This window comes from Thalassophryne amazonica, chromosome 5 (assembly GCF_902500255.1).
Source record: "Thalassophryne amazonica chromosome 5, fThaAma1.1, whole genome shotgun sequence".
NCBI lineage: Eukaryota > Metazoa > Chordata > Actinopteri > Batrachoidiformes > Batrachoididae > Thalassophryne > Thalassophryne amazonica.
The window spans coordinates 105,229,491-105,242,934 of record NC_047107.1 but is presented as its reverse complement, the minus strand read 5'-3'; the positions used below and the strand labels follow the sequence as shown (position 1 = coordinate 105,242,934).

At 40.4% G+C, this 13,444-nt stretch overlaps 1 protein-coding gene across 1 annotated transcript in view; it reads right to left on the bottom strand.

Moving 5' to 3' along the window:
* Window positions 1-13,444, bottom strand: part of loxl2b (lysyl oxidase-like 2b) — a 119,646-nt gene that overhangs the window by 90,009 nt on the left and 16,193 nt on the right.

Sequence of the window (13,444 nt, the reverse complement as noted above, 5' to 3'; positions counted from 1 at the left end):
GTAAAAATATGTGGAATTGGAAACTAGCGTTGGCGGATGTTTGTGCTCTACAAGCACGCACGGTGCTTTAGTTTATCAAATTTAAATGATACATTTAAATTATACAAAGTGCCAAAAATCAAAAGGAATTAATGCAGAAATGCATATAGAAGAAATTTTTGCACACAGCTTTGCCTCTTCCTTAGACACAGAAAATAAAATCATGACATATTTCATAGGGCTGCAACTAATGATCATTTCAGTACTAGTTAATCTATTGATCATCTTATAGAATAATCAATTTGTGAATTGGGCCCTAAAATGTTATAAAGTGGTTAAAAATACTGATTAGTGTTTCTCAGCGTACTCAAGTGTCTTGTTTTGTTCACAAACCAAAGACATTCAGTTCATTGAAAGAGAGGAGTAAAAAGCCTAGTTTAAAATAAAACCCTGAAAATAGAGAATTTGGACTCAGAATGATTAATTGACTATTAAAATAGTTGATGATTAATCATATAATTGTTGTAGCTCTAATTGTGTGTGTGTGTGTGTGTGTTAGTGAGATCAGACCTCTGTTCAGCAGCTGCGGCATGTCCAAAAACCCTGTGATGTGCACCTATTTCTTGTATTACATCATCAGGCCTTCTGCATGGTATTACATACTTGTTAAAACAGAAAGAAGGCACACACACACACATGCACACACTACACATTTCTGTTGTTAAAACCCAGAATGAGAGCAGCTGGAAAGTAAAAAAGAAAAAAAAAAGAAGCTGTGCACTTTAAAGAACCAGACATCCAAGGTGTCCACAAACACGGAGCTCTGGAGTGGCCAGAGGGAGGATAGTTTTTAAGCTCCTTTTTTTTACTATTATAGTGGCTGGAATCATATTGGATGCACATTTACAGCTGGGCAAACTTGGATAATGCATTTTGTGTTTTGTCCAAGGACACAGACAAGTACTGTGACCGGGAATTGAACCCAGATCTACACACTGGTCAATCAACTCCTTATTCCGCCGAGCTACCTGTAGAAACTTTGGCAATATGAACCATGAAAGCCACATAAAGTTCTCAATGTGAACACCCAGAGATGTAACAAGTCAATTTACAGCTGCAGGTTTATGGGGAAGATTTGACCTTTGGGTCTCTAGTGGGAAAATGCCAAAGTGTTCTTCACAGCTCCACGCGTACGTGAGGGCAGAAAGAAAGAAGCTGCAGTCAAAGAGAAAGGAAATAAGACATAAAACCGAACCGTGCCAGAGAGGTCCAGGTCTGTTATTTCCACAGCCGCTTTCCATCACTGCTTGTTTGAGCACGCTGCTAAAAAGAACAGGGCAAAGCACGAAAACTGAGCCCGTAGGCACCTCTTATCTCTGAGATCTTCAGCCAGCGGCCTCAAAAGGAGCTGCTGCCGCTGCTTGTCAGAGAAAGTTTTTCATTCACTGGATCCAGATTAGAATTCTATTTCATTACGCCGCTGTCTTTCCAAATCACAGGGGAATAGAACAGAGTTTGAGATCATGGAAGAATCCAATGCTACATACTAATTTCTTTCCTTTTAAAGGCTTTTAAATACATAACTGAGGCCCAAAAACAGCTATAATCTTTATGTTACTCAACACTAATTACATCTCCACAGCCTTTTGTATAACGTTCCTTTGTGTAGACCCGTCTCCGTAGGGAATGTCCTTCGTTTCTGAGGCGGCACCTCATAGTTATTTAAGTTCCACTTGTTGATCTTCTTCACTGAACGCCAACTTGAACCTGCTTCCCAGAGAAGCCAGGTTGCATGCGCGGCCACATAAAGGCCATTTTGATGACTGTGGACAGGTTGTTGGACCGGCATGGACGCTGCCACACAAAACATTCCGTCAAGACAGGAATTTTGTAGTGCTGGATTTGGGTTGGAATGGAATGGGATGGATGCATGTGATTGATTTTAAAATTTTTACTTCCCCTATTGTTTTATGATTGTTTTAATAATCTGCCTCCTTTTGTTTGTGTTTTTATTAATCTTTCCTTTTAATTACTGTACTTTTCCTTATTGTAAATGTAAAGTGCATTATAAATTAAATTTATTATTATTATTATTATTATTATTATTATTGTGACAGGTCAACCCTCACTTTGGCCACTATGATACAAACCCAAATATTCAGGCGAGATGCACGACAAAAATAGTAAAGCACGTGCAAAAAACAGTCCAGAGAAACCACCTGAACGCTGGGTGACAATGTGTGTTGTTTACTGGTCGGTAGCCTGGAACACAAAGGTAAATATGCACAAATTGCAAACCATAAAACCCCAAACAAACTGAGGCGACCAGAAAAGAACATGTACTACAACCCATGTGGAACAATGTGTTTACAAAATCTATAAAAAGTTCACCACCTTATCTCCCGTCAGGACCTGTTTATTTGCAGACACTACATCTTAAATGTTTTGGATGACTGCAATCCTTGTAGCTCTTCCTTTACAATCTAATACAGATCTTCAGGTAACTTAAAAATAGATATTAAAATTTGCATCCAAGCAACAACTACAAGCAAGTTTTTATTCCTGTTTGTCCTTTTGTGTGTGAACAAAAGAGCTCAGAGTTCTGGATCCAGTTGTGACCAAGCCTTGGGGGAACGACTGAGGGTCAGATAAGGATAAAGTGGCTGGTTTTCAGGAAAAAAAAAACCCAAGTTCAAATAAATTAAAGACCTAACATGAAAAAACAAAGAATTAACCAGAAAACAAATGTAAATACATATAAATCAACAATAGAAATAAAAGCTCAGATTAAACCAGAATGGACCTCACAAGAGGCAACAGTAAAATAAACTGATAATTCAACATATGATGAAAACCAAAATGAACACGTGATTCCACTCATGAATACACAATGGGAAAAACAAAGGCTGGACACAAACTAGAACAGAATGACTAAAGAATGATGAACAGAAAATCCATGATAAACAGAGAACGAAACCAGTGAGCTCCATATAGTAAACATAAAGTTAAAGACAGAGGATTGAAGACCGATACAAACATGAGTCCAGATCATAACAAGAGCCCAGAATGGGCTGAATCATGACAGCTACATAAATTATGGACAGGATGTGGCAAGTTGGCCAAATAGTCACAGGCAAAGCTTCTTAAGTTTCTTCAATTTCATGTATGAAATTCAGATTTCTTTTGGCTAACCTGGTAGAGCGTTGGTGTTGAGAAGCTATGAAGATGTAGCACTCCATTATATTTGTATTTCTTAATAATTCATTCATCTTTTACCGCTTAGTCCAGTTAAGGGTCGCGGGGGGGGCTGGAGCCTATCCCAGCAGTCATAGAGCGCGAGGTGGGGTACACCCAGGACAGGACGCCAGTCTGTTGCAGGGCCATTTCTTAATAATTGATGTTGTATATAAAAGGCTGCAATTCCTGACTGCTTAATGAAATTTTTTTTATCTCAATATCTTGAATTAAATCTGAAAGCGAACAACACACTCACATCTTCACATTTTGACTGTTTCATTTTAAAACCATCGTGGTGTAAAAGAGGCAAAAATTACAAAAAAAAAAAAAAAAAAATTGCCAGTCCAGATATTTATGGATAACAGTAGAATTATGGGGTACAGAGAATGTTTACCATGTACCCCCGAGGACAAATAACTATGGAAGGTAAATTACAAATTACTTTTCACAATGCATGTCAATTATTATCATTATGATTAGTACTAGTAATAGTAGTAGTATACAGAACTTTCAGTTGTACACACAAAGTGTTGTACAAATATAATACATTAAAAAGAACAATAAATGCCACCATATATTTGACATTGTTTTAAAAAGTATTAATAAAATAATAAAAAACATACAATTCACATTTAAGACATATTAAGGAAATAAAATAAAATAAAAGTTTCTTGACTATTGATTTTATAGGCAGTCAAGAGCAAAGTCTAGCAACGATAAGTTAGAAAAACTTTGTGGAACTTGACCTCCTAACATTATTTCTGGTGAAGCGTTCCATAATGTCGATGCACAAACTAAAAATGCTCCATGACCTGCTGTTTTTTTTTTTCTTAACCTTTGGTCTTTAAAAGTTCTTTAATATTGCAGGAGGTGAATACATTTTGTCGATGCTGTGTTGTTTTAGAGTGGCACATTTTTTTTCAGTCCCAGAGGAGTGTGAACTCAAAGGTCATGTTTGACCTCTGAACTCACTCTGTGGGTCACTGGTTGTCCTTAATGTATCGCCATCTGCACATAAAGCTGCAGCTTCCTGTGTTCTAACTCTGAGCTCTCCAAAAGGCCTCAAATCATCCGGCACCATAGAAACCCCAGCGGCCATGTCGTCATGGCTGCCGTCACAAACAATCACCAGAGCCCCAAATCCAGATGATAAGACCAGACCCAGGTTGTGTAACAGTGGGTGGTTTGTATACCGACAGTCCACTAGACTTTCGAGTGAATGGAAAAGTTTTTCCGCTTACTCTCGCAGTTGGAGGTGTGATTTCGGATGTCTAGACCGCTCCAGCTGTGTTCCACTGCATATTATTCTCCTTTACCTTTTATCGCTGTCTGTGCACAGAAAGTCATCCAGAAACAAGAGTGCATTCTACACTTCCACCAACTCTGAACAATCCTGAGATTATTTAATCATTATTGTTTTAAGTGGGATTAACTGCACTGCTGCATGTTTTTTTTTTTTTTACCATATTTCTTGCAACAAGGAGAAGTAACTTCATTAACATCATCATTGTAAATGAACCAGATTGTTATCCAGATCTGTTTAAAATTCTCTGTATTATTCCATGTTTCACGCAGAGGTCCAATAACAGTTCTTGAATTTAGTGCCAAGTAACTCCTCACATACAAGGAATTTGATCTGGTGTCGATGACTACGTTTACATGCAGCCAATAACCCTTTCATAACCGGAATATTAGCAATAACCCGGTTGCCCACAGCCATGTAATCACCCGCAAAAACCTGAATATGCTGATATTTGGGTTTTTAAAAACCCGAATATGACCCCTGGGTTACTCCTTTTCTAACCCAAATATCAGGTCATATAAACGCGCATCAGAATATCCCCATAGAAAGGAACATTATTTTGTGTTCTGTGCATGTCCTATCCGCAAGGAATCTTGGTCTTTTGAGTACAGCAACTACTTGTATGCGGCGCGCGCAACCCACCGGGCACCACAGAAGCAGAGGTAAACAAGCATGGGGAAATCCAGACGCGGCAGCACAGCACCACACTTTTGGAGCGAGGAGGAAACCAAGTACTTCATTAGTATCGTGAAAGACATGAATATAATGTGTTTTATTGATGGTAGAAAGTACCCAGATAGTGACATTTACAAGAAGGTGGCCGAAAAGTTACGCGAAGCAGGATTTGCACGGACACCAGACCAAATCAAGCACCAGTGGAAGACGTGCCTCGCTGTTTAGATGGGGATATTCCAAATGATACAAATGACCATGTATACAGGAGTAGCTCTGTCTGCTTAAGCATGTAAACGGGTTATTCCTAATGATTCAGAAACCGGAATATTGACCTTATCCCGAATATTAACGGCATGTAAATGTAGCCATTGATGCATAAACAACAATTTTTAAAAAAAGGAAAAAAATATGTCTGTAAGAAGTACAGGAGTCAAACAGACAAATCAGCAAAGCTACGTTTACTGTCAAATAGATATAATGGAATGGTGGAATGGGGCTGTGCAGGCCTGCAGATGAGCAGTACAGGGATGATCAGTCTGTACTTTGTGGGATTGGAGAGAGCAGGATAAATGGGGGTCACTGGCATTATTTATAAGTCTAGCTGCAGATGGAAAGAAGCTGTTTTTGTGTCTTCAGATTTTAGTACTGATGGACTTCAGCTGTCTGCCAGAGGGGAGGGTGACAAAACATTTGTGTCCTGGGTGAGAGGGATCGGCCACTAGCTTCCTTGCTCGCCTCAGGGCCCTGGAGGTGTACAGGCCCTGTATGGACCACCATCAGCCTCCAAATATGACTGAGAGGATTAGTCAAGATCAGTATGAAACTGATGAAAGTATATTGGGGGGGGATGTTCGCGGTTGGGTCCTAATCCACAAAAAATTTAAGTAATTTTCTTACCAAGACTGATCATTGATCAAAATAAGCTAAATACTTTAGCAAAATAAATACAACAGTGGATTTTCCACAAACCGAAAGCTTGCAGGTGATTGTTGAAATGTCCTTGGGGTGACACTGATCCATGGAGTCCTGTTATTTGGTAAGTGGGCTACATTTCTACAGAGCTTTTCCATCTGCTGTAGATGTTCATTCACACATACTCACACACTGATGCCAGCATTACAGCTATGCAAGGCACTCAACTGCACACCAGCAGCAACGTCAACATTAAGGTCTTGCCCCAAGTGGCATTAATGATTTTCCTGTGTGACTGGGAATCAAACTAAACATCCTCTGGTCTCAAGATCACCACTTTTCACCTTCATTCGTGGTTTTTCTAACATCACAATTTGAACTTTTCCATACCTTGGAAAATTTTACAGAGTTCAGGAGGGCGTCTGTGATGAACTGAGATATTCCACCATTGTGCCTTGATCTTGTTTGAACCATAGTGGAATTTTCAAGATGTTCAAAAGCTATTTTTTTATTTATTTGCAAACTTTATTACGTTTTCCAATTCCGTTGAGCCCATAATGTTGTCAGACATGCTACAACATCACCGAAAGATTTTCCAGAAACACTAAAGGTTGTGCTAAAGTTGGCATCACATGATACAAGTCCATGTGTTACGTATATCATTGAACTGTGTGCCAGATCATATTGTTGGGGATCCGTGGTCTTACCATGCGGTTTGTGACATGTATAGACCATGGCCTGTATACAACAGCACTTCAGACAGCTCAATGTTGGGCCACATTGACCTGTCAACCCCACACAACCACTGGATAATCATACAGAGAAACAAAAAGAGGCTGAAAATGTTGTGAGACATTAATCTAAATGGTGAAAAATGCACCTTTTTTCCAGTGAAAAGGAAACTAAAGACGTTCTACAGTTAACGTATCCTGATCACCGCTGTAATTTCTTGGGTTATTCTTCTTCACAAGTTTTCCTGGGGATTGATTAAAAAGCTTTTTGAGTAGGGTTAGGGTTAGGGTTTGAGGGTTAGGGTTAGGGTTAGTATTCCTGCTAAACATCAGATAGACAAACAAAAAAATGATCACGTGACCTCCTGAGCAGTGGTATAAATATGATTTTTTCCCCTTCTCATGATGCAGCTTTATATTAATGGGTACGGAGGATCTTGACAAACAGTGACTGCAGTCAGACACTCTGCAGACAAAACCAGTGACTGAATGGAGACTTTTACAACCCGACGTGTCTTGCTGCTGTCCTCTTTTCCATACTAAGTATTTTTCTTGACGTACTGGATGAAGGTGCCAAATACATCAATGTAACACTAAGCCGACAAGCTAGTTATGGTTAAAAATAAATATGAATGAATGAATTTATTTGGCACACAGACTCAACAATAACAAAAAACTGATGCACAAGACAATTCCACAGTGACATGTGTGACCAAAAGGGGGTGAGCAGAAGCAAAGCTTATAAACGCCCACCCCTTATATACATACATACATACATACATACTCATTACCAACCCCCAGAGCAAGCACACAGGCGACAGTGGTAAGGAAAAACTCTGATTCTGAAGGAAAGATTGTGATGTATTAAGGAAGAAACCTCAAGCAGACCAGGTTCTAAGGGGTGACCTTCTGCTTGGGCCATTCTACAAACACATTTAACACAACACAAACTCAAATCCCATCATCATAAACATATCTAGTGAACACCATATCTTTATATAAATATTTAAATTGTCTATAACTGTATAATTGTATATAAATTGTATATAAATATATAAATATTTACTGTTTACTTCGAACATGTGACAGAAGATAAGCGAAGAGTGAAAAAGACACGACACACCCAATATAATTAGACAAATAAAAACAGAAGACAAATAAATAAATAATTAATACTATGTACCCAACATAGTGAAGCATCAGCTTATTTATCCCAACCCTTTCTCCCCCACTACCAATTATTACATATGCCCCAAATATGTATATGTATATATATATATATATATATATATATATATATATATATATATATATAACGAGACCGCGAGTACCAGCAGCCGAGATGAGTTTCCTCTGCAGGGTGGCTGGGCGCTCCCTTAGAGATAGGGTGAGGAGCTCGGTCACTCGGAAGGAGCTCGGAGTCAAGCCGCTGCTCCTCCACGTCGAAAAGAGTCAGTTGAGGTGGCTCGGGCATCTTTTCCGGATGCCCCCTGGACGCCTCGCTGGTTTGGTGTTCCGGGCACGTCCCACTGGGAGGAGGCCCCGGGGAAGACCCAGGACACGCTGGAGGGACTACATCTCTCGGCTGGCTTGGGAACGCCTTGGGGTTCCCCAGGAGGAGCTGGGGGAGGTGTGTGTGGATCAGGAGGTCTGGGCGGCTTTGCTTGAGCTGCTGCCCCCGCGACCCGACTCCGGATAAAGCGGAAGAAAATGGATGGATGGATGTATATATATATATATATATATATATATATATATATATATATATATACCTATATACATACACCTACACATACAGTACATACGAGGGCTGTCAATAAAGTAAGGGTTCTTTTTATTTTTTTCAAAAACGATATGGATTTCATTCATATGTTTTTACGTCAGACATGCTTGAACCCTCGTGCGCATGCGTGAGTTTTTCCATGCCTGTCGGTGACGTCATTCGCCTGTGAGCACTCCTTGTGGGAGGAGTCGTCCAGCCCCTCGTCGGAATTCCTTTGTCTGAGAAGTTGTTGAGAGACTGGCGCTTTGTTTGATCAAACTATTTTCTAAACCTGTGAGACACATCGAAGTGGACACGGTTCGAAAAATTAAGCTGGTTTTCAGTGAAAATTTTAACGGCTGATGAGAGATTTTGAGGTGATACTGTCGCTTTAAGGACTTTTCACGGTGCGAGACGTCGCTCAGCACTCTCAGCCGCCGTCGTCAGCCTGTTCAAGCTGAAAACCTCCACATTTCAGGCTCTATTGATCCAGGACGTCGTGAGAGAACAGAGAAGTTTCAGAAGAAGTCGGTTTCAGCATTTTATCCGGATATTCCACTGTTAAAGGAGATTTTTTTAATGAAAGACGTGCGGACGGATCCGCGCGTCGGGACGCAGCCGACGCGGTGCGGCGGCACAGGAAAAACACCTCCGTGTTGATAACCATTTGTAAAATCCAGGCGGCTTTTGATGGCTTTCAGTGGAGTGAGTATATGAGAAATTGTTTAACAGGCAGGACATGTTCCAACTTGTCCTTAAGGCTTTCAACAGAGGTGTTTTTCCTGTGGCGGAGCGTCGCGGCGGCTGCGTCCCGACGCGCGGACCCGTCCGCACGTCTTTCATTAAAAAAATCTCCTTTAACAGTGGAATATCCGGATAAAATGCTGAAACCGACTTCTTCTGAACTTCTCTGTTCTCTCACGACGTCCTGGATCAATAGAGCCTGAAATGTGGAGGTTTTAAGCTTGAAACAGGCTGACGACGGCGGCTGAGAGCGCTGAGCGACGTCTCGCACCGTGGGAAGTCCTTAAAGCGACAGAATCACCTCAAAATCTCTCATCAGCCGTTAAAATTTTCACTGAAAACCAGCTTAATTTTTCGAACCGTGTCCACTTCGATGTGTCTCACAGGTTTAGAAAAAATTTTGATCAAACAACGCGCCAGTCTCTCAGCAACTTCTCAGACAAAGGAATTCCGACGAGGGGCTGGACGACTCCTCCCACAAGGAGTGCTCACAGGCGAATGACGTCACCGACAGGCGTGGAAAAACTCACGCATGCGCACGAGGGTTCAAGCATGTCTGACGTAAAAACATATGAATGAAATCCATATAGTTTTTGAAAAAAATAAAAAGGACCATTACTTTATTGACAGCCCTCGTATATACATACATGCAATGTGTGTGATTTTATACTACATATTTACAAGATAGAAAAACAAAGTGTACACAACTAAACAATGATCAACAAAAACACCTTAACCCTAAATACAAAAATAATCTAGCTTTAAGAATGGTTAGCGTAGACTCAGTTCATTTAGCTGAACCCACCTGCTTCCTTTAAAAAAAAACAATATGTATTTCAGCAAACTTCAAAATGTGGCGCTGCAAAAATGTGACAGACAGAGTAAGGAAGTCCCTTGGGGACCCACTCTAACATAGATATGAAGGGATTATTCTAATCTTATGAAAGCATGTCAAATTGTTGTTGTAGGTAATTATGCACTAATGACCAGATTCCATTTCTGGGAACAAACAGCCATAAATCCTACAAACTGTAACTTTAACTGGATCTCTCGTCGTGGCATTGGTGTCTTCCTCCTCTCCACCCTCTGTGGTTCTTTGGTCTTCCTTTGGCTCTTCTTCACCACTTGCCTTTTCCAGGTCAAGTCCTTCATCCGCCCACTCAATGGACCACCCTGCTGTTTCAGGCTTCTCTCTTCAGCCAGGTTGGATGCAGTTCTCTCCAGCTGCTTTCCATATCCTGACGTGTGCATCCCCATGCATGTTGTCTCTATAGAGGTCTGTCTGTACTTGCTGAAATATCCCAAGTTAATCAAACTGGACCAGCCCCAAATGGAGACAATGTCATATTGACTCCCAGACAGGAACTGTCACATGACCTGTTGAGATACTATATGTACCTTTTTAAAAATTTCAACAGAAGAAAAACAGCTGGCCAACACATTGAGATGGTCCTGGGCTAGATTTGCTCATAACTTTGGAATGTACGCTCATGAGGTCTGTTTGCTTGTGGTGACAATTAGCTCGGTACTTTCTGTCCAACCTGAACAGTGGTGCCCAGCAGGGCTTTCAAAGTCCAGGCAAACAATTTTGACATTTATGAGTGCAACACCTAGCAATTATTTTACCTTCTCAGAAATTGTTTGACTTCAGGCAATTTGAAGTACTGTTGAAAGAAAAGTAGCAACAGGTTCTTGGCTCTATGTGGAAAGATTAGGAGTGTGTGGATCCTTATCAGATTAGTTGATATTCCTTAATCCCCGTTTACACCTGGTTACACATAGAGTCCACTATGTGACGCCTACTGCGGATGTCTTTCTGAACAATAAATGGCGACTCCATGAGGCAAACATGTCACTCAGACAAAGAAGCTTGAGCTTGTTGTTAACCCGATGAAACCAGAGAACATTTGTTAACTTTCCAGTGATTTGCCTTGAAAGCCTTATATAACTGCTTCATCGCCTTCATATACTGTAGTACTACAGGTTTACAGCCTATCCCTCTAGAAGGTAATCAATGCTGTTGCATCAAAAAAAAAAAAAACTCAAAGCCTTCACTTCCCTTGTCAGATGTTACTTGGCTGAATGGAGAAACAGTTTGAAGCACCAGAAGTCCACTTTTTGCAGAGTAAATGTCTACGTAAATGTCTACCACCTGAGAACTTTCATTAACAGGTTCAAGTTACATGAAGAGGACCTACTTCTAATTGTCACTTGGCAAAATCAGTCTGATGTAGCAGCAGTCAAACTGCATGACATCGAGAAAGCTCAGAACTTTGCTATTCCAAGTTCTTCCATCACGAGTTTTTCAAATGCAAGAACATTTTGTTGTGCATTGATCAAACAGTCAAATGTTTGTCTGTCCTGACCAGTGTTTTCCTTTGTGGAGGACCTTATGACATCTACAAAGTCTCCTCACTTACTCTTGAATTCCATCTCCCACCTTTGCACAATTGAAAATGAAGAAGCATCATCTCCCAACTCCCAACCATATCAGCATGGCCACCTACAAATGAGCCCAGAGGTGGGACAAGTCACTCTCAAATCTGAAGTCACTAATTTTAAACAAACTCCCAATTAATGGCACATAAGATAACTTGGAACATGAACAAAAAACAAGTCACCCTTTTGTATGAAGAGTCTGCAAAGTTCCATACATCCGCCATCACTTTTGATCACTGCCAGCTCGAGCCTTGCTCACCTCTCACTGATTGTTCCTGTTCGTAACTTCACCATTAGCCCACCCATGACTGTTTTAAATTATTAACAATGAGTGTGATGCGTCTGATTTTTGTGATGCTGATGCATCTTTGCATGCATCAGTACAAGTAGCACACCAAACACAGCAAAAATTCCTTCTAAAATTGAAGTTAAAATAACAGATACGATGACATCGATGCACAGACCCTTTATCTATCTATCTATAAATAACCGCAGCCTCCTCAGAAAGTCCAGCCTGCTCTGTCCATTCCTGTACAGGTGGTTGGTGTGGGTTGTCTAGTCCAGTTTGCTGTCCAGCCACAGCCTGAGGTACTTGTAGGATTCTACAGCCATCAGCTCAGCTCCCTCAATCAGAACCGGTCATGGTCTTGGTCTGGATTTCCCAAAGTCAATGACCAGCTCCTTGGTCTTCGAGATGTTGAGCTGTACATGGTTTGTGTTGCACCAGGCAGCAAAGTCCTTTACTAGGCTCCTGTACTCGTCCTCTCTGTCATCCCTGATGCACCCAACAATGGCTGTGTCATCTGCAAAATTTTTTTTTAGCTACAAGTACAAACTTCCTACGGGCACTGCACTGTACCAGTTTATGACTTGATTTTAATGTCTAGAAATTGGTTAAGTTGGTTTTGCTGCCACTTCCATGTCTTCAAAGATGAGCACATAGCTCTTGCAAGAGTAACAGTAACTTTGTGAGACAAAAACAAAATCAACATATACGATAGTGGTATGCAGTACCATGGATAATCTTCCTTGTTGGCAGACAGACTCCATCCCATGTACATCCAAGACATTCTATTGAACATAATACCTATTAGTAGTATAAGTATAGCCTATTATAAAATGCCTCTTGAAGTTGAAAAACCCACATAAAAATTGCATCGGAGTATAAGTCGCGCCATTTTTGTTCCATCAGCTCGTCAATTTGGGTTTTTGTGCATTGTTGTAATGTACTTTATATTACTGGCATTTATTCTTATATTTTCAGTTTATTCCTGGGAAAGTCCTACATAAATTGTCATCATCATAATTATTATTATTATTCATAAGGAATGTATGATTTATCAGCATATAAATCAAACTTATATATAAAAAAAAGTGACTTGTTCTCAATATCTCCACAGTACAGCCAAGCTGTCACAGTGCAAGCTCACAATGTACTGGAAAACAAATGTTCCATTCATCAAGGTTAAAACCAGGCATTGTGATCCCCTCAACAAGCATGAGAATGAGACATCCTGAAGGTTGGCCAGGGATCTCTAGCCCACTGGAGGAGCTCCTGGGTTTTAGGCAAAATCAGACCCATTTTAGGTCTTATTTTGGCAGCCAAGTAGAATCTTCAAAAAAGTCCACAATATTTCATCCAAATCATCCTAAAAATTCCAG